A 22,374-nucleotide genomic window follows, 5' to 3' on the forward strand; every position below is an offset into this window, starting at 1 on the left:
AATCACAGGTCCCCAGGATAAGGACATAGATATCTTTGGGGGACATTATTCAGCCTACCACATCTGGTACTTTTTAAAATTATTTGATAGACATTGTGAATCTTTTCCTTGTTGGGTGCTGGAGATTCTTGAGGTTTTGGAAAAATATTTTTGACCTTTGTTCTTATATACAATTTAGATACTTGGAAACAGTTTGATTCTTTCAAGGTTTGTTTTTAAACCTTGTTATGTGAGATCAAAACAGCCTTTAGTCAATGCTTGATTTGTCTCTAAAGGCTTTCTGAATTCTCTGCCTGATGTCTTGTGAATGATGAAGTTGTTCAGTCTTGCTGGAGAGAACATGAAGTCTTTCTGGCCCTGTGTGGGCAGCAGGCCCCTCTGCTCCTTTGGTATGGAATTCTATCTCCAGCCTCAGGCACTTTCCTCCCACACATGAGATTATCAGTATCCAGCTGAGGAAGGACTAAAACAGGACACTCTGCAAATCCCTGTATCTCCTTTGTCAGCTCTCTCCTCTTTTGGATCTTCCCTAGGAACCCTTAGCTGCTGGTCCTCCCAAAACTCTCAACTTTTTCTCTTAACTCAAGAAGACTGACAGGCTCTGCTGGGTCCCCTCCTCCTAGTGCCGTGGCCTGCAAACATTCTCCAGGCTGTAAAATAGATAGTCATAGGACTCGTCTAATCTGTTTCTCATCTCAGCGATCAGTGTCTTCCATTGCCTGATGTCCAATGTCTGAAAAGTGTTGTTTCATATATTTTATCTAGTTTTCTAGTTATTGCAGATATGAGAATAAATCAGACCCCTGCCATTCCATCTTTGTCAAAAGCAGAAGTCCTTAAAATTTATGTGAAAATACAAAGAAACTTGACAAGCAAAGTAATTTTGAAAAAGAATATATTTTAAAGAATCAAACTACCACTTGGTTCTAACAAAAAAAATGAACTATTGATAGATCCAACAATGTGGATACATCTTAATACAATAAAGCTACAGTAATGATATGGTATTCATGATGGTTCATTTTATGTGTCACTGTGACTGGGCTAAGGCATGCCTAGATAGCTGGTAAAACATTATTTCCAGATATGTCTGTAAGAGTGTTTCCAGAAGAGATTAGTATTTGAATTGGTAGATTGAGTCAATCCTTACCAATGTGGGTTGGCATCATCAAATCCTCTGAGGCCTCAAATAGAACAAGAAGGCAGAGGAAACACAAATTTGCTCTCTTTGAGGTGAGATATTTATCTTCTCCTGCCCTCAGACACTAGTGTTGGTTCTCAGGCCATTAGACTGAATTACACCACCAGCTTTCTTGTTTCTCCAGCTTACAGAGGACAGGTTGTAGGGCTTCTTGGTTTCCATAACCATATGAGCTAATTCCTATAATAAATCTGTATCTATATATGTATCCTATTATTTCTGTTTCTTTGGAGAATACTAATTCAGTATTTATATAAGGATGAATATATTAATCATTGAAACAGTATAACAAGTTCAGAAAGACTTTATACATATATGATCAATCGTTTTGTTATTGTTGTTTTTTATTGTTTTTTTTGTTTACAAAGAAAGGGAAGGAATCGTTTTTCTAAAAAATGATGCTAGAATAATTAGACATCCATAGGCAAAAATAATGAATAATGAGCCCTACCTCAGACCATCTGCAAAAATTAACTTTGAAATGACTGATAGACATAAACTTAAAAGTTAATATTATAAATCTTCTAGGAGGAGCCACAGGAGAAACGTTTTGTGTCACTGAGTTAGGTAAAGTGTTTTTAGATAGGTCACAAAAAACACAAACATTTTTTAAATTTATAAATTGGACATAATCAAATTTAAACTTCTGCTTTTTGAAAGTCCATGTTTAAGAAAACAAAAAGACTGGGGCGCCTGGGTGGCTCAGTCGGTTCAGTGTCTGACTTCAGCTCAGGTCATGATCTCAAGGTTGACGAGTTTGAGCGCTGCATAGGGCTCTGTGCTGACAGCTCAGAGCCTGGAGCCTGCTTTGAATTTTGTGTCTCCCTCTATCTCTGCCCCTCCCCCGCTCATGTTATGTCTCAAGAATAACACATTTAAAAAAAAAATTTTTTAAGAAAACAAAAAGACAGACTGGGGGTGCCTGGGTGGCTCAGTTGGTTAAGTATCCAACTCTTAGTTTTGTCTCAAGTCATGATCTCATGGTTTGTGAGTTCAAGCCTTACGTCAGGCTCTGCGCTGACAATGTGGAGCCCGTGGGATTCTCTCTCTCTCTCTCTCTCTCTCTCTCTGCCCCTTCCGTGCTCTCTCTCTCTCTCAAAATAAATAAATAAACTTTTTTTAAAAAGACAGACTGGGGGCGCCTGGGTGGCGCAGTCGGTTAAGCGTCCGACTTCAGCCAGGTCACGATCTCGCGGTCCGTGAGTTCGAGCCCCGCGTCAGGCTCTGGGCTGATGGCTCGGAGCCTGGAGCCTGTTTCCGATTCTGTGTCTCCCTCTCTCTCTGCCCCTCCCCCGTTCATGCTCTGTCTCTCTCTGTCCCAAAAATAAATAAAAAAAAAAAAAAAAAAAAAAAAAGACAGACTGGAAGGTGTGCCTGAATGGCTCAGTCGGTTAAGTGTACAACTTTGGCTCAGGTCATGATCTCACACAGTTTGTGGGTTCAAACCCCACATCAGGTGCTGTTCTGACAGCTCGGAGTCTGGAGCCTGCTTCAGATTCTGTGTGTGTGTCTCTCTCTCTCTGCCCCTCCCCCACTCATGCTCTCTCTCTTTCTCTCTCTCTCTCTCAAAAATAAATAAACATTAAAAAGATTTTATTAAAAAAAAAGGCTGGAAGAAAATGCTTACGAAACACATAATTGAACAAGAAATTATATCTGGAATATATAAAGAAATCTTACAACTCTGTAATAAGAAATAGACATCCTAATAAACAGTGGGAAAAATATTTGAATAAACACTTCACCAAAAATGATATAAGGTTGTCAATAAGTACATGAAAATATGCTTAAGATCATCACTAGAGAAATCCAAATTAACCATAAAGAAATAGCACTACACACTTACTAGAATAACTAAAATTAAAGTCTGAAAATACCAAATGCTTAAGAGAAGAATGTGGAGTCACTGGAACCCTCACATATATTGCTTGTGGGAATGTAAAATGTTTCTGTCACTTTGGAAATATTTCACAGTTGTTTTTTTTTTTTAAGTAAAATATACTCTTAATGAATGACCCATGAATCCCACCCCCCTAGTTTGTCAAGAGAGTTAAAAATGTATTTCTACACAAAGTCCTATACATAAGTGTTTATAGGACCCCTGTAAATGATAGCACCAATTTGGAAACAACCCAAATATCCTTCAACTGACAGATGGATAAACATAATTGTGGTGCATCCACAAATGGAATACTATTCAACAATAAAAAAGAGTGAACTATTGGTACAACAATGGGAATAAATCTCAAAAGCATTATGCTGAAAGAGTTCAGATGCAAAAGGCTGCATGCTATATGATTCCATTTATATGATATTCTGAAAAAGCAAATCTATAGGAGAGAAGGGAGAGATGTCAGATCTGGAACTAGAAACGAGATAAAGGATTGATTGCAAAGGAACATGAAAGAATTTTCTTAGGTGATATGAATATCTTATATCTTAATTATTTGTCAAAACTTATTGATATGTAATTTAAAAGTGTGAATTTTACCTCAATAAAAGATAAGTCCAGCCTTTAAAAGATAAGTCCAACTATAGAAAACCACATATACACTATGATCCCATTTATGTGAAGAAAATTTTAAATGTATATTTATATATATATAAATGTACATATAGAGAAAGACCTAGAAAAATATACACTAAGATTAGGTGCTATCAAAAGTTGGGTTCTCTGGAAACAGATCCAGACACAGAATTTGGCAAGTAAGGTATTAAGGATCTGTACGTGTATAAGAGAGAGGGAAGAAGCAGGACTGCATAGAAAAGAAGTCGAGCTGCAAGGTAGTGTCAACCTAGTCTCCCCTAACCTCATGTATGGATTTTTAAAGGTGTTCCATGCTGAGTTGAAATGGCCAAGATTTTTAGTCCCTCAGTGGATCAGTGAGAATAACTATGCGACTACTCCTGCTTTCATTCCTTTATTTCTAGATCCATTACTTCCTTTTACAGGGTCATAGAAGATGGTTCTGATCCTCCTAGAGTACTACCCATGCTTAAACTGCACCTGCCAATCAGGTGTACCATACCAACACTATTAGGCTAGAAGTTTCTTCATGGTGCTGCCTCTGATGTGACAAATAAATCTCAGTCAGGGACATACTCCTGCCCCTTCTTTTCTGACAAGTGAGTCCCCCAGTCTAGTGTAATGTTATCCTATAGGGATCCCACTCTGATGGATCAAATACTTCATGAGCTCTCAGAGACAGTCATTCTGATTGGAACTTGTAGACAGGAAAGGCAAACCCATGCTCAGAACATTTGTTTGTTTGTTTGTTTTTTCTGTTAGAACAGATCTTTGGCCCTTCCAGGATAGAAATATCTCAATGTAGTCAACTTGCCACCAATGGCTGGATGGTTTCCTTGAAAATAGTGCCATATTGGGGGCTTTGTATTAGTATTTCTGGCTGGCAGTTTGGACATTCAGTGGCAGCAGGAGCCTACTCAGCCTTGGTAAGTGGGAATCCATGCTATTTATTAGAGCCGTGCATAACCTTCAATTCTCCCACCATGACCATTCCATGAATGTGCCCATGTACAAGCACTGGGTTGGCCAATAACCAAGACTAGATGATGTCAAATGGCCAAGTAATTTTGTCTACTTGGTTGTTGCATGCCTCTTCCACGACACATGCTCTCTGATGGTTGTTTACATATAACACAAAGATCTCCGTGCTCCCCATGTACCCATCCACATCCTTTTGTTGCCATTGCCCATGAGTTTATATATATTCCAACCTCAAGCTACTCCTCTCACACAAAGTGGATAACAGGTACAGTGCCAGAAATTCTGTCCTCACTATCTTTCAATGCCTCTCCTGAGTGAAGTTGCAATGTAGCTGCTGCCCATTTTCAACTTGTACCCAAGCTGAAAGATGACCTGCTACATCTGTAAATTTCTGTTGTCTAGTTTTAAGGTTGTAGAAGCATTATATTTTGCACTGGGAATACTTCTCTAATCCATTTACTGGGTAATATAGAAGGTTGCCATCATTGAAGGGTGCAGAGCAAAATAATGTTCTGCAGTAGTTCCCTGCTGTGCTGTAAGCAGCCCAGATGTCCATAGGGTTGGGCTGAGGGAGGGGCACTGATGCAATAGCAGGTGACATGGGGATCTACCTGCTCATGCAGCTTGCTTATGTCCTTAGTTCTGTTCATGCTTGATTTCAGATGTACCACTTTCCTTTCACAATGGATTCCTACTGAAACTGCCCTAGTTTACATTTTAGTGGATCTTGACAGAACCCAGTTCCAAATACATAGTCACTTGGTGTCATACACTCCATCTCTACCAGAATCCTGTAGCACAACAGGAGTTATAAGGCACATATTTGTCTACCACGAGATCATAGTCTAACTACAGAATCCTAAGGGCCTGCATTTTTATTCCGTCTGATTTGCCATAAATGCCACACAGCATCATTTCCCATCACTCATACCTGTAATATAATAGAGTCTGCCAGGTCATTTGGGCCAAGCAGCAGGGACCTGCTGCAGAACCCTTTCTTACTCTGCACCGCATCAATGATGGCAGCTTTCTGTGTTACCCAGTAAATGGGTTGGAGCAGTGCAGAATAAAGCCCCACAAGGGGCTTAGCAGGCATTGTAGTTTCTTCTTCATGGTGGAAGGTCAAAGATGCAATAATTTGTCTTTCATTTTGAGTAGATGTCCTGGTATACTCATGACCACTAGGTGGTGACATTTTTTCCAATGTGATAGACCCTTGAATTTTTGTAGGGCTTATCTTCCACCAACAGACACATAGGTGTCTTGCCAAGGCCTCCAGCAAACCAGCCACTTTTTGCTTCTCTGACTCTATTATCATAAGTTCCTCAATGCAGTGGATCAGTCTGTTATTCTGGGGGATATCCACATGGTCCAAATCTCTTCAGACTATGTTATGATAGACTATATTATGATAGAAGGTAGCAGATTTAACATAGCCCTGGGAAAACTGTAAATATATATTGTTTTCCATGTGAATGTTTTTGTTGTTTTGTTTCTTTGGTTGGTTGTTTTTTTTTTTTTTTTCTGATTGGAATAGACAAGAATGCATTTGCCAGCTCAGGGCCCTCATTCCATATACCTGAGGCCATGTTAATCTGCTAGTAAATTTACATTTGGCACAGCAGCTGCAAACAAGACTACTACTTGGTTGAGTTTGCAATAGTCTCCTGGGATCCTGTAGAATTCATCTGACTCCTTTAGTGGCCAGATGTGTAAATTAAATGGACAAGCATTAGTGCATGTATTTGTTTTCTATTGCTCTGTAACAAATTACCACAAACCTGGTGGCTTAAACAACAGCAATGTATTATCTTACAGTTCTCAAGGTTGAAATCTAAAATGGGTCTCACTGGGCTAAAATCAAGGAATTTCTGAAATTCTTTTCCTTTCCTTTCCCAGCTTCTAAAGGCTGTCAATATTCCCCTGGCTTTTGGTCCCCAGCAATGGCTGGTCAAGTCTTTCTCATGGTGCATCACTGTGACACCTTGACTCCTCTTCCTTTTCCACATTTAAGGTGAGCTGATTAGCAACTTTAATTCCATCTGCAACCTTAATTCTCCCTTGCCATGTAACATAACACAGACACAGTTCCAGGGATTATGACCTAGACATCCTGCGGAGGTGGGGGGGGGGGGTGGGAGGGGAGGGTGGTGGGGGACTATTACTATGCACTCAACAATTCCTCTTTCCCAAGAATGTACTTTGTTGAGTAAGTGGCCAAATCCTTTTGGAGAAGGACTTGGAAGAATTATTACCGTGATAACTGTCATGGTGTTGCAGGGGCCTTCTTCTTGTTGATCCAGCCTCCATTTCAGTCAATGTGGTCCAGCTCTGAAAATTGGTTCAAATCTGGATTCAAACAAAATATCATGAGTTTTAATTATGATAATTGCTATTGCTCTCAACTGTCTGGTCACTCATCCTTGATTTCTTATGATGATACAAACCAAGTAGTACCTATGTTGGCTCTAATCTGTTATGCCCCCAGTGTCACCTGTTCAATTAACCATGTGTATAACCCTCTTCAGGTCAGTTAGCTCCCCTTGGCTGTGATTCCAACTCTGTGGCTCATTATAATAATTACATCCACCTGTCTTCTCTCAGTTAAGTGCTGTCACCTGGCCTCTATTGTTTTGGGTTCCCATCAGCCCAGTTCTATAATAGTCTTTCCTCCCATCAGTCCTGGCTTACAGAGAGGCACCACTGAATATTTTTAGTGATGCTGGTACCCCCTCACCAGAATGTTCTCTATGGCCTGGGTGGGTGGTGTGTCTTCTCAGTGGACCTATGGAAAAAGAACTTCTAGTTGCCTCACATAGTATACCCACTTCAGCATGACCACTTCCTAGGGTCTTTTAATTCCTTCCTCCACTGTATCCAATGCAATTCTGTCATTTCAAGTTTGTAAATCATCACTTATTATGCTTCTAGAAGTCATCCTAGTAGCAAGTCCATACCATCTCCAGGGGACTTTGCCAGATAAATCTTGTATCTCAAATCAATAAACTCTCAACTAGTCAATATTATGTCATTGCCTGATCAAGCACTCTCAGATCTGGTCTCAGTGTAGCAGTTCCTGCAGGTACATGCTGTCTAGATCTATAGCTCCTCTGGTGTATAGTCCTGGGAATTCCTCCCTTCTCAGGCCCAGCATATCGCTGGCTATGCATGACTTCACTCAACATATAGACCTAATGACCAGGAAAGGATGTGGAAACAGATCCTGAAGGAACCACCTATTGTCTTGCCTGAGAGACACCTCTAAATTGTCTTCAGGCAAGGGAGAAATGCTAACTTTTAATATAGTGGGACGACCTACTGATGCAAAATAAGAGAGTTCTGGGATTTCAAAATTTGGGGAGATTGCTGAAGAGATGTTCTCATCACAAGGCCCTGACCTTGGCATCAAACCTAACATGGTTGGGAATTAAACATTCTCTGGAGCTCAGACACTATCTATTCCTAGGCCTGGTCCACAGCTTTCTCTACAGGACATAGGAGCCTCCTTCTAAGCTTAAAGGCAGGCCCTCTGGCTTTTACATTTAGCTTCCAATTGCCTTTTAAAGCTTACAGCTTTTCCTTTTTTTTTTTTTTTTCTACAAGAATGGTTACAAAGCTTTAGCATCAGAATAACATGGAAGATTTGTTAAAACTCACATTACTGAACTCTAGCTCCAGAACTTCTTATTGTATAAGTCTGTAATGGAGTCCCAGAATTTGTATTTTTCATAAGTTCCCAGTAGATATTGTGCTTTAAGAAACATTAACTTAAGGTATCAATGGCTTTCACCAAGAGCCATCTAATCCCATTGCCTTTAGAGTTACTATTTCCCTTATACTTCTCAAATGCTTGATAAATCACGCAATCTATTATATTTCCTTCCACTGGATATACCATTGCAATTCATCATCAATAAGAGTTTTAATAATTATACCTTATGCCAAGGACTATCTGTACTCCACCCACCACCAATGATGAGGTCTTTATTGCTAGCTGGCCAGAGAACAATCCATATCTAAATCCCCACCATATCACCTGCTTTCTCATACTATTTCTGCCATCAACTCTTCTAAGCTGAGTTCTCTTTAAGCAGTGTTAGTACAAGTTTAGAAGTCAGGGTATATTTTAGGAATCATCTCAGGGAAAGAAAACAGAACTGGACAGAAGGAGAAGTTGAACTGTGATGAGGGCATGATAACACATTGGCCAATGCCATGAGAGCTTTTGTAGCATACTGATTTATGAAGGTAATAAATCATATTGGGAAGACACTGCTGGGGTCTTATACCCCAACTCAAAAAGTCATTAAATGTAAGTCATCTTAGGAAGGCATGACTTTGAGTGAGGTTGTCTCTGCTATTGAGGCAAACCCTGAAGCTGAAGACTGTTTGTTGGCTACTTGGGCAACAAGTTCTTCCTTGAAGGGATATACAGGTGACATATCTCCACATGACTATGGGGAGATGAAAATGACTGTGAAGTGATTATAAGCTGTGTTCTATTGTAGTTGAACACAATAAGTATGTTATTTAAAAATTATTTTTTTTATCTAAAAATTATGTAGGGGCACCTGGCTGGTTCAGTCAGTGGAGTGTGTGACTCCTGATCTTGGGGTTGTGAGTTTGAGCCTCATGTTGAGTGTACAGATTCCTTAAAAAAAATTTTTTTAATAAAAATTATTTTTAAAGTTTTAAGAAATACTTTTAAGAAACAAAACAGATGAACATATGGGAGGGAGGAAAAAAGAAAGAAAGAGGAGGAAACAAACCATAAGAGACTCTCAATGATATAGAACAAACTGAGGGTTGATTGAGGAAGGTGGGTGGGAGATGGGCTAGATGGGTGATGGGTACTAAGGAGGGCACTTGTGATGAGCACTGGACATTGTGTGTAAGTGATGAATCACTGAACTCTATCTACTCCTGAAACCAATATTGCACTGTACGTTAACTAACTAGAATTTAAATAAAAATTTGAAAAGAGAAAAAAAGTTTTTAAAATACTAATAAAAGTTTAAACAAACAAAAAATACTAATAAAAGAAAAATAATGAAAGAAATAATGAAAGGAAAGAAGTTCCTTTAAGCCAAGGAACAACAGAATCTTTAGATTTAATCTGAAACAGGAATAATGAAAAAGGAAGCACTTACAACCATTCAAGTAAGATTTCTAAGTTCCAGAAATAAATTTATTTATAAAAATAACCCCAAATGATCAAGAGTCAGATGAGTTTATACTTTTCATCTTCGTCATGGGATACAAAAAGTCAATGGAATAATTTCTACAGAGTTCTAAAGGAAAGGGATTTTGAACTAAATTCCATGCAAATTGCATACAAAGGAGATCAATCATCACTGAAATGTGAAAACAAATGAAAAATTTTATTCAACTAAGTATTCAGAAACTTTACTGCTCACACAATCTTTCTGAAAAACTCCGAGACATATTCCTACAAATAAATTATCTTTAAAAAGGAAGACACAAGATACAAGAAATAGTATTAAGCAAAGAAACTAGTAAACTTATAAATACATATAAAAATGTTAATTTGGACATAAAGCTTAATAAAGTATTGTTTAAATACCATTTAAATAAAATAACTATAATAGAAAAGCTTCAAAAATATAATTAAAATTCAAAATGATTTCAGCAAAATAGGGATTTTAGTGGAGGAGGATGAGAGTAGAAACATACTAAAGTTGTATCTTCTTGTAGAAGACAGTGTAGCAATTTTGACTCCAGGGAAGATTCTGATCAGGGATGGGCTCATTATTGACCCAATATTTATGACCAGACAGGAGTTTCTCTGATTAGCCACCGTGAGTGACCTTCCCATTTCTGTGATGGTGAAGGTGCTGGTATAGTGAGTGAGGGTCCCACATGGAGTGAGGGAGGAAGTTTCCTGAGAACCAAAAAGAAGGGGAACCAGGAAGCCAAAATTTATAAGTATCCCAGACCACAACAAATGACATTTTCCCAAGTCACTAAAGGCAAAATAAATAAACAACAACAAAACAATCAAATCTGTAAATACTAGGAAATGTGATAAAAAGAAACCAATGAGGAGCACCTGGATGGCTCAGTCAGTTGAACATCTGACTCCTGGTTTCAGCTCAGGTCGTGATCTGAAGGCTTATGAGTTCGAGCCCCAAGTCAGGCTCTGTGCTGGCAACACAGAGTCGGCTTGGGATCCTCTCTCTCTGCCCCTTCCCTTTTCTCTCTCTCTCTCTCTCTCTTTTTCAAAATACATACATACATACATAAACAAACTTAAAAAAAATAAAAAGAAACCAATGAGCATGATAAATCAAAGGCATAAAGGAAGATGGTAAAAATAAAATTAGAATATTAGTAACCAGTATGTCTTCTTTGGAAAAATGTCTATTCATCTCTTCTGCCCATTTTTTAATTGGATTTTTTTTTTGGACGTCGAGTTTTATAAGTTTTTTGTGTATTTTGGATACTAACCATTATCAGATATGCCATTTGCAAATACTTTCTCCCATTCCTTAGGTTGCCTTTTAGTTTTGTTCATTATTTCCTTCACTGCGCAGAAGATATATTCTGATGAGGTCCCAATAGTTTATTCTTGCTTTTGTTTCCTTTGCTTCAGGTGACATATCTAGAAAGAAGTTGCTATGGTCAATGTCAAAGGGGTTACTGCCTGGGTTCTTCTCTAGGATTTTTATGATCATCACGGAAATATAAATCAAAACTACAATAGATATCACCTCACACATGTCAGAATGGCTAAAATCAACAACACAAGAAGCAATACATTGGCAAGCATGTGGAGAAAGTCAACCCTCTTGCACTGTTGATGGGAATACAAACTGGTGCAGCCACTCTGGAAAAGAGAGAGGTTCTTCAAACAGTTAGAAATGGAACTACCCTATGATCCCGGAATTGCACTACTAGGTATTTACCCAAAGAATACAAAAATACTAATTCAAAGGGATACACACATCCTGATATTTATAGCAGCCTTATCTACAATAGCCAAATTATGGAAATAGCCCAAGTGTCCATCGACTGATGAATGGATAAAGAAGAGAAGATGTTCTCAAAAAGAAGGGAGATGACCCAAATAGATAAAATCATGAATGAAAATGGAATGATTACAACCAATCCCTCAGAAATACAAACAATTATCAGGGAATACTATGAAAAATTATATGCCAACAAATTGGACAACCTGGAAGAAATGGACAAATTCCTAAACACCCACACGCTTCCAAAACTCAATCAGGAGGAAATAGAAAGCTTGAACAGACCCATAACCAGTGAAGAAATTGAATCAGTTATCAAAAATCTCCCAACAAATAAGAGTCCAGGACCAGATGGCTTCCCAGGGGAGTTCTACCAGACGTTGAAAGCAGAGATAATACCTATCCTTCTCAAGCTATTCCAAGAAATAGAAAGGGAAGGAAAACTTCCAGACTCATTCTATGAAGCCAGTATTACTTTGATTCCTAAACCAGACAGAGACCCAGTAAAAAAAGAGAACTACAGGCCAATATCCCTGATGAATATGGATGCAAAAATTCTCAATAAGATACTAGCAAATCGAATTCAACGGCATATAAAAAGAATTATTCACCATGATCAAGTGGGATTCATTCCTGGGATGCAGGGCTGGTTCAACATTCGCAAATCGATCAACGTGATACATCACATTAACAAAAAAAAAAGAGAAGAACCATATGATCCTGTCAATCGATGCAGAAAAGGCCTTTGACAAAATCCAGCACCCTTTCTTAATAAAAACCCTTGAGAAAGTCGGGATAGAAGGAACATACTTAAAGATCATAAAAGCCATTTATGAAAAGCCCATAGCTAACATCATCCTCAACGGGGAAAACCTGAGAGCTTTTTCCCTGAGATCAGGAACACGACAGGGATGCCCACTCTCACCGCTGTTGTTTAACATAGTGCTGGAAGTTCTAGCATCAGCAATCAGACAACAAAAGGAAATCAAAGGCATCCAAATTGGCAAAGATGAAGTCAAGCTTTCGCTTTTTGCAGATGACATGATATTATACATGGAAAATCCGATAGACTCCACCAAAAGTCTGCTAGAACTGATACATGAATTCACCAAAGTTGCAGGATACAAAATCAATGTACAGAAATCAGTTGCATTCTTATACACTAACAATGAAGCAACAGAAAGACAAATAAAGAGACTGATCCCATTCACAATTGCACCAAGAAGCATAAAATACCTAGGAATAAATCTAACCAAAGATGTAAAAGATCTGTATGCTGAAAACTATAGAAAGCTTATGCAGGTAATTGAAGAAGATATAAAGAAATGGAAAGACATTCCCTGCTCATGGATTGGAAGAATAAATATTGTCAAAATGTCAATACTACCCAAGGCTATCTACACATTCAATGCAATCCCAATCAAAATTGCACCAGCATTCTTCTCGAAACTAGAACAAGCAATCCTAAAATTCATATGGAACCACAAAAGGCCCCGAATAGCCAAAGTAATTTTGAAGAAGAAGACCAAAGCAGGAGGCATCACAATCCCAGACTTTAGCCTCTACTACAAAGCAGTAATCATCAAGACAGCATGGTATTGGCATAAAAACAGACACATAGACCAATGGAATAGAATAGAAACCCCAGAACTAGACCCACAAACGTATGGCCAACTCATCTTTGACAAAGCAGGAAAGAACATCCAATGGAAAAAAGACAGTCTCTTTAACAAATGGTGCTGGGAGAACTGGACAGCAACATGCAGAAAGTTGAAACTAGACCACTTTCTCACACCATTCACAAAAATAAACTCAAAATGGATAAAGGACCTGAATGTGAGACAGGAAACCATCAAAACCCTAGAGGAGAAAGCAGGAAAAGACCTCTCTGACCTCAGCCGTAGCAATCTCTTACTCGACACATCCCCAAAGGCAAGGGAATTAAAAGAAAAAGTGAATTACTGGGACCTTATGAAGATAAAAAGCTTCTGCACAGCAAAGGAAACAACCAACAAAACAAAAAGGCAACCAAAGGAATGGGAAAAGATATTTGCAAATGACATATCGGACAAAGGGCTAGTATCCAAAATCTATAAAGAGCTCATCAAACTCCACACCCGAAAAACAAATAACCCAGTGAAGAAATGGGCAGAAAACATGAATAGACACTTCTCTAAAGAAGACATCCAGATGGCCAACAGGCACATGAAAAGATGTTCAACGTCGCTCCTTATCAGGGAAATACAAATCAAAACCACACTCAGATATCACCTCACGCCAGTCAGAGTGGCCAAAATGAAGAAATCAGGAGACTATAGATGCTGGAGAGGATGTGGAGAGACGGGAACCCTCTTGCACTGTTGGTGGGAATGCAAATTTGTGCAGCCGCTCTGGAAAGCAGTGTGGAGGTTCCTCAGAAAATTAAAAATAGACCTACCCTATGACCCAGCAATAGCACTGCTAGGAATTTACCCAAGGGATACAGGAGTACTGATGCATAGGGGCACTTGTACCCCAATGTTCATAGCAGCACTCTCAACAATAGCCAAATTATGGAAAGAGCCTAAATGTCCATCAACTGATGAATGGATAAAGAAATTGTGGTTTATATACACAATGGAATACTACGTGGCAATGAGAAAGAATGAAATATGGCCTTTTGTAGCAACGTGGATGGAACTGGAGAGTGTGATGCTAAGTGAAATAAGCCATACAGAGAAAGACAGATACCATATGGTTTCACTCCTATGTGGATCCTGAGAAACGTAACAGAAACCCATGGGGGAGGGGAAGGAAAAAAAAAAAAGAGGTTAGAGTGGGAAAGAGCCAAATCATAAGAGACTGTTAAAAACTGAGAACAAACTGAGGGTTGATGGGGGTGGGAGGGAGGGTAGGGTGGGTGATGGGTATTGAGGAGGGCACCTTTTGGGATGAGCACTGGGTGTTGTATGGAAACCAATTTGACAATAAATTTCATATATTAAAAAAAAAAGAAGAGAAGATGTGAGGTATATATATATATATATATAATTTTTATTTTATATTTATAATGGAATATTACTCAACCATAAAAAAAGAATGAAATCTTGCCATTTGCCATGACATTAATGGAGTTAGAGGGCATTACACTAAGTGAAATAAGTCAGTCAGAGACAGACAAATACCACTTGATTTCACTCATCTGCAGAATTTAAGAAACAATACAAATAAACTAAGGGAGAAAAAAGAGAGAAAGACAAACCAGGAAATAGATTCTAAAGTATAGAGAACAAACTGATGGCTACCAGAGGGGAGGTTTGTGGGAGAATGAGTTAAATAGATGATGGGAATTAAGGAGGGCATTTATTGTGATGAGCACTGGTTGTGGTATGAAAGTGCTGAATCACCATATTGTACACCTGAAACTAATATTACACTGTATGTTAACTAACTGGAATTTAAATTTAAAAAATTTCTAAACATGTTAGTAATCACAATAAACATGAATTATTAAGATTTCCTTTTAAGGGATGCAACTTATCTATATTCTATTTATAAGAATCATATCTAGTAGAAAATGATGCCAAAAGTTTGAAAGTAAGTACGTGTATGAGGAGAATTTTAACAAGAAAAAAATATTTAGTGGTAATAAAAATATACAGCATAGAATTCAAAAGGATAAGGTGTTAACTAAACAAAAGAACATTTTATGTTGGAAAAAAAGTTATGATTCACCAAGAGGATATTATATTCATCCAACTTGGTGGATCAAACAACATAACATAAAAATGTATGAGGCTAAAAGTATGAGTAATAAGAATGATTAACACAAACCACAGCATAATGGATGACTTCAATATAACTCTCTTAGATATGACTATATCAAGGAGAGAAAAAAGATATAACATCTATTTATTAATAAACATATGGGCACCTAAAATGTATGCAATTTTAGAATCTTCAATGTGAAATCTTTAAAAAATAAAAACTCATGCAGTTTTTTTAAAAAAATGAAGGCCTCAAAACTACAAACTACTACAAAACTACAAAACTATCTCTAAATTGTATAAATATATAAATACCCTGGGAAACAGTAGTATAAATAAAAAGGAATCCATGGGGTTTTAATCCTTCTTCCTTGATCTTTGATACTGATTTTAGCTAATGCTATAATAAGTACTTACATATTTAAGCCTGGGGATGGGTGATTGAGTAGATAGATAGATAGGTAGATAGATGCAGATAAATAGAGCTTTGAGAACCAATCCTCAAATATTTGTTTTATCCTTGTAGACCTACTCCATCTAATACTATCTCAAACTTTATGAACCAGTACAAACCAATTTAAAATTTTTTAATATATTTTGAACAAAAACATATCTCTTAAATTTTATTTTTAAATTTTGAATCTGTGCGTGAAATTGTTTTAAATATGGAAATATAAGCCAAGATTTATCTTTTGAAACTTAAAGGACTTAGTTTTGGGGTCACACAAATCAGCAAATGTAGAGATAATGCAGACTTCTTGATCATAAAAACAATCATGCTCTCACCACAGAGAGTATCAATACCACCAACATTCATATTGTTCTGGATTCACAGCATCATGTGCTTTATACACTGCACAATATGTACTATGAAGAAGAGCTTATACATTTACATTTATTTATTTTTGAGAGACAGAGACAGAGTGTGAGCAACGGAGGGGCAGAGAGAGAGGGAAACACAGAATCAGAAGCAGGCTCCAGGCTCTGGGCTGTCAGCACAGAGCCTGACACGGGGCTCAAACCCACCAACCGTGAGATCATGACCTGAGCCAAAGTCGGATGCTTAACAGACTGAGCCACCTAGGAGCCCCAAGAGCTTATACATTTAAATGCATCATGTAGAAATGATACCATTTATAGGACTTAAGACATGGCTCACAATGACAAAATGGAACCCCCTTATAGTGAAATAACTAGAGGTTATTTTAAAACGATGAAACACATTATCAAAATGGAATGAAAATACATTTGTATCTCAAGTGGTCTTAATATCATGAGTATTATGAATTCGCAGACCAAATAAGGATGAATTGAATTATGCCTCGATACTTTTTTTTTTTGTGGCAGTCTGATCAAGGCTACCTTAACAAAGACCTCAACAATTTACTCTTTCAAGGTGGTAGTGCATTTGTGTAGCACCTGGGTGGCTCAGTCAGTTGGGCGGCTGACTTTGGCTCAGGTCATGATCTCACAGCTCATGAGTTTGAGCCCCGTGTGGGGCTCTGTGCTGACAGCTCAGAGCTCGGAGCCTGCTTCGGATTCTGTGTCTCCTTTTCTCTCTACCTCTCCTACACTCGCTCTCTCTCTCTCTCTCTCAAAAATAAATAACATTAAAAAATTAAAAAAAAAAAAAGGTGGTAGTGCACTTGCAATCTAAACCTCTCCCACATCACTGTCCCCACTCACAGGCTGTTCCAAGTCAGTATCCTGCTGCTTACTGGAAAAACACTAAGGGATACAGAAGCAGTAGTTCATCTTCAGAAAATCACCTTACAAACATAATGCCAAGTTTTGTTCCTATTTTACAAATGATGAGTTTGATAAAATGAGGGATAAATGATTTACCCTGACCAGGCTAGTCAGTGGACAAGTTAAAACAAGATTCTGTGTGAAACAATTCACAGTGCACAGAAACAAAAGGTGGCAGGAAGAAGGAAATTAGACAATATCTCAAAGAATATAATGATGGAACTATACATAGTAATGCAATAGTATGTATGCAATGCCCATTACATACATACAAAAATATTTTTTGAGTGAAAATTTAAGTAAACCTTACAGGAATCAAAGGTTAATTAATTAAAACAGTCAAATAAAGCTTTGAAGGTTTGATAAGAATTAGAAATGTATGCACTACAATATAGCATGAAGTTGGGGAGACAAAAGCACTCTGAATTTTATAAATCTCTTTTTGACCTAGGACCTTAAACTTTCTCCACCAACTCTTTCATAACCCTACCAAAGTGTTATGAATTCTGAGGGATTTGATTCTGAGGTTCTAGGTATAGAGATGGGGAGAAAAAGCAGAATTTAAGAGGTGACACGAAAACCAGCAGGTAAGATCATCTGGCTATCAATGCTTTCTTAACTGGCATTTTCCTTTCTAAATTTTTTTTTTAACCGTTTATTTATTTTTGAGGCAGAGAGAGACAGAGCATGAACGGGGGAGGGGCAGAGAGAGAGGGAGACACAGAATCGGAAGCAGGCTCCAGGCTCTGAGCCATCAGCCCAGAGCCCGACGCGGGGCTCGAACTCAAGGACCGCGAGATCATGACCTTAGCTGAAGTCGGACGCCCAACCGACTGAGCCACCCAGGCGCCCCGCATTTTCCTTTCTAAAGCAAGAAGAACTAAAAAAGTCAAAAAGGTAAGTGTTGTACATTGGAGAGTAGCTAAATCATTGAGAGAATGGAATGGAATATAAGAAAATTTTGATTCACTATCCAGCTCCCTATTCCATTCCCAACTCGCCCAGTGTTTTTAAGTCAGAAATGTCCATGGTTTTTCTGGATATCATTTCCTTTCCACATACACTGAGCTTCCATCTTTATAACAAAACTATACCAAGTGAAAGCCTCATTTGGACATAATAATATGATGACTGATATGGCTGATTTTAGCTATACCATCTTATTTATTTTTTATTTATTTCCATTTTTTTGTTCCTACAGTCTTCCTCTCCTGCCTACTCTTGGGTTAAAAATATTTTTATTCTACCATTTTATCAACTCTTGATTTTTGGAAGTTTTTGTTTTGTTTTTTGCTCTGCATTTTTTCCCCATTTTTTTGGTATACATTTGTAGTTGTTACTTTATAGATTTCAACAAGAATTATTAACTCTGTCTTCCTTACATTGTTATCTTTTACTTTATAAACAGATTCTACTTGAGCTATTGTCATTTTTTCCAGGTATGTCTCATATTATAAACTTGACATCATTTTTACACTTGTTTTATACAGCTAATAGTATTTTAAAGACACTTTATAAACAGTTTCTAAATATATATTTACCCATTCTTTCCAGTTCTCTTCCTGCATATCTGAGCTTCCAGCTAGGATCATTTGTCCTCAGATTAAAGAATCTCCTTTAGGGTTTATTGCAGTGCTATTTCTGCTGCTAATGTCTCAGTTCTGTTTGTTTGGATATGTCTCTTTTGCCTTATTTTTCTAAAGAATATTTTCACTGGGTATAGAATTCTAGATTGGCAGTTTTTCTTTTATTACTTTGGCGATATCATCTACTTGTCTTCTAGTTTCCACTGTTCTTGGGGGAAGTTTGATATCATTCTTTTTTTTATTTAAGTATAGTTAACTTATACTCTTACATTAGTTTTGGGTGTAGTCTGATATCATTCTTATTGATTTTACTCTGAATATCATGTTTCCCCTTCTGACTGCTTATAAGATTTTCTCTCTTGTCATTGGTTTCTAGCAATTTAACTATGATGTGATTTTCCATATATAATCTTTTTTTTCTTTTTTTTCAACGTTTTTTTTTTTAATTTATTTTTGGGACAGAGAGAGACAGAGCATGAACGGGGGAGGGGCAGAGAGAGAGGGAGACACAGAATCGGAAACAGGCTCCAGGCTCCGAGCCATCAGCCCAGAGCCTGATGCGGGGCTCGAACTCACGGACCGCAAGATCGTGACCTGGCTGAAGTCGGACGCTTAACCGACTGCACCACCCAGGTGCCCCTATAATCTTTTTTTTAAGTTTATTTATTTTGAGAGAGAGAAAGAGAGAGCAAGTGGGGGAGGAGCAGATAGAGAGAGGAAGAGGGAATCCCAAGCAGGCTCTGAGTTATCAGTGTGGAGCCCCCTGCAGGGCTCAAACTCACAAACCATGAGATCATAACCTGAGCCAAAATAGACACTTAACCAACTGAGCCATCCAAACAACCCTCCATCTATATAATCTTCTATTTGGCTTTTACAGAGTTTCTTGAATTGTGAAATGATGTCATTTAGCAGTTTTCGAAAATTCTTGGCTTGCATTATCTCTAATGAGACTTCTATATGGATCTTATTTTATCCTTCTGTATGTAATGTGTGTGTGTGGGGGGGTTGCTCTGTTTTTAAGATTTCATTCTATCATTGATTATTCAGCAATTGGATTGTAGTATCTTGATGTTATCTGTTTTTTAGCCTTTTGGGAGCTCCTTGTGTTTATTGGATATGTGGGTTTCCAGTTTACTTCAAATTTGGGAAATTGGGCATAAGTATTTCTTGAAATAATTTTTTTTATATCCCCTCCTACTTCTGGGACTATAATTAGGTATATATTATATTCCTTGTTTTTGTTTTGCAGTTCAGCGAATCTCTTAATTGGTTGCATCTTTTTATTCTCTGTACTGTATTTTGAGTAGTTTCTACTGCTAAAATTTCGTTTTTCCTGATCTTTTTTTCCAGTTTCTCACCTGCTGTTAATCTCATCCAATGAATTTTTTATTTCAGATTTTACATTTTTCTGCTCCTGATTTCCATTCAATCTTTAATAAAGTTCCTTCCTCATTATGTTCATGTTTTCCTCTCAATTCTTGGGTGTTAATAACACATATGTTAAAGCTCTTGTCTGTGAATTCCATCTCTATTACTTCTTGTCCTGTTACTATTGACTGATTTTTCTTCTTCTTTTTTTTAAGTTTATTTATTTATTTTGAGAGAGAGAGAAAGGGCACAAGTGTATGCATGGGTGAGGAGCAGAAAGAGAGGGAAAAAGAGAGCATCCCCAGCAGGCTCCACACCGTCAGTGTGCAGCCCAATGCCAGACTCAAACTCACAAGCCGTGAGATCATGACCTGAGCTGAAAGCAAGAGTTAGACACTTAATTGACTGAGCCACCGATGTGCCCAATTTTTCTTCTGATTATAGGTCACATTTCACTGCTTCTTTGTATATGTAGTACTTTGATTAGATTTTGGACATTGTGAGTATTACATTGTTAATTTCTAGATTTTTTTGTCCAGTGTTGAAATTTGTTGTACCATTTAATTAAGTTACTTAAATTACTACAAGTTAAATTGCATACAGATCAGCTGGATCTTTTTGAGTCTTGTCTTTATACTTTATTAATATAGGTCTAGAGTAACATTTATTCAAGAGCTAGTTTAGCTATACCATTAATTCATGATCCTCTGGATTCTCCATGAATGTCCCAGGAATTCAACAAGGTCTCTCCATTCTGGATAATGAGAATTCAAATGTCTCCTGCCAATGTTAAGTCTGGAAATTGTTTTGTTTATAGCACCCTTCTTCTTTTTGGACTCATAAGGATTTCACAAATGCACAGTTCAGTATTTACTGACTAATTCAAGGGGACTTTCTTTTCTCCACTATTCATCCCCACAAGTACCAGCCACCTCCACTTCCTCCAAACTCTGTCAATTAAGTGAGATCACCAGGCTCTGCTTGGGTTCTCCCTCCCTATATCATAGTCTAGAAAATGCTTCCAAGTGAAAATCAGGGTGATTGTAGGACTCAGCTTCTTTCTTTCTTTCCCTCCTCTCAGGGATCAGGTCATATTCTTGCACTGTCAATTGCCCAATGTCTAACAACAGCTGTTTCAATACTTTGTTCAGTTTTTAGCTATGTACAGTGGGAAGGAAATTCTGTTACTGGTTACTCACCAAGTCCAGAAGTGGAATTCTATACTATCTTTTATAAAGGAAAACTCGAAATGTTAAAAATTAACAGAAACAAAATCTCCTGGATGATTCAAAGAAGTTTTGTCAATAATTCTTTGAGGTTTGAAATTTGTTGGTTGGGTTTTTTGTTGTTTTTATTTTTTATTTTTTGATTTTTGATGAGTTACTTCAGTTAGTTATCTAGATTTTTATAATCACTTAGAATCCACTGTTGTCTTTCTCTGGTCTGAAATGTTCTATCTATTTCACGTCTATTCATATTAAAATCCTCTGGGTAGAATTAGACCATTTTTAATATGATAGCATTGATTAACAGTGATAGGTTCAAGATAATCTTCTAGAAAATTGTTCACTGGGGATGTTGGCTTTTATTTCTCTTAGAACACCAAATGGTAGAATCATAAGAGGACTTTCAGAACATCTGTCCCAATCCTCTAATTTTACTCATAAGGAAATTGTGTTCTAAAAATTTCAAAAACTAACCCAAATTATGTAGTGTGTGGTTTGCAATATTAGTACCAGTACTCATATTTCCCTGTCTAAATTCGGTTTTTGTTTTGTGTTTGTTTGTGTGTGTGTGTGTTTGTTTCACTTAATCACACTACTTTTCTCGCCAGAAATGGAATTTGTATAATAGGCTTTCTCATTCACTTCATTTGCTTAATAAGATTAATATCAATAAAAGAAAAATTGCTTTCTCCAATTTTTTTCATCATTTCCTATTTCTGACATCTTTTTATTGTTGCTAAACTTCTTTTTGTGTTTAGTAAGGCATTAAGGAAGACTGATGCCAGCTTAATCATCATACTCCTCCTGCTGGAAAAAATAACTAACTACAGGCATTAAGAAGGTATTCAGTCAACACATCAGACAGGGAAGGTTGTGCTAGTTGTTCAGGTACCCGAGAAGTAGGCACAAAAGAGACTGTGAAGACACAACTGCACATAAAAAGTATTTAGGGCACAATATGAAACTCTCTTTTTCATCTCTGATGCCAAAAATCTTTG

Source organism: Neofelis nebulosa, chromosome 3, assembly GCF_028018385.1.
Source record: "Neofelis nebulosa isolate mNeoNeb1 chromosome 3, mNeoNeb1.pri, whole genome shotgun sequence".
In the NCBI taxonomy this organism is placed as follows: Eukaryota; Metazoa; Chordata; class Mammalia; order Carnivora; family Felidae; genus Neofelis; species Neofelis nebulosa.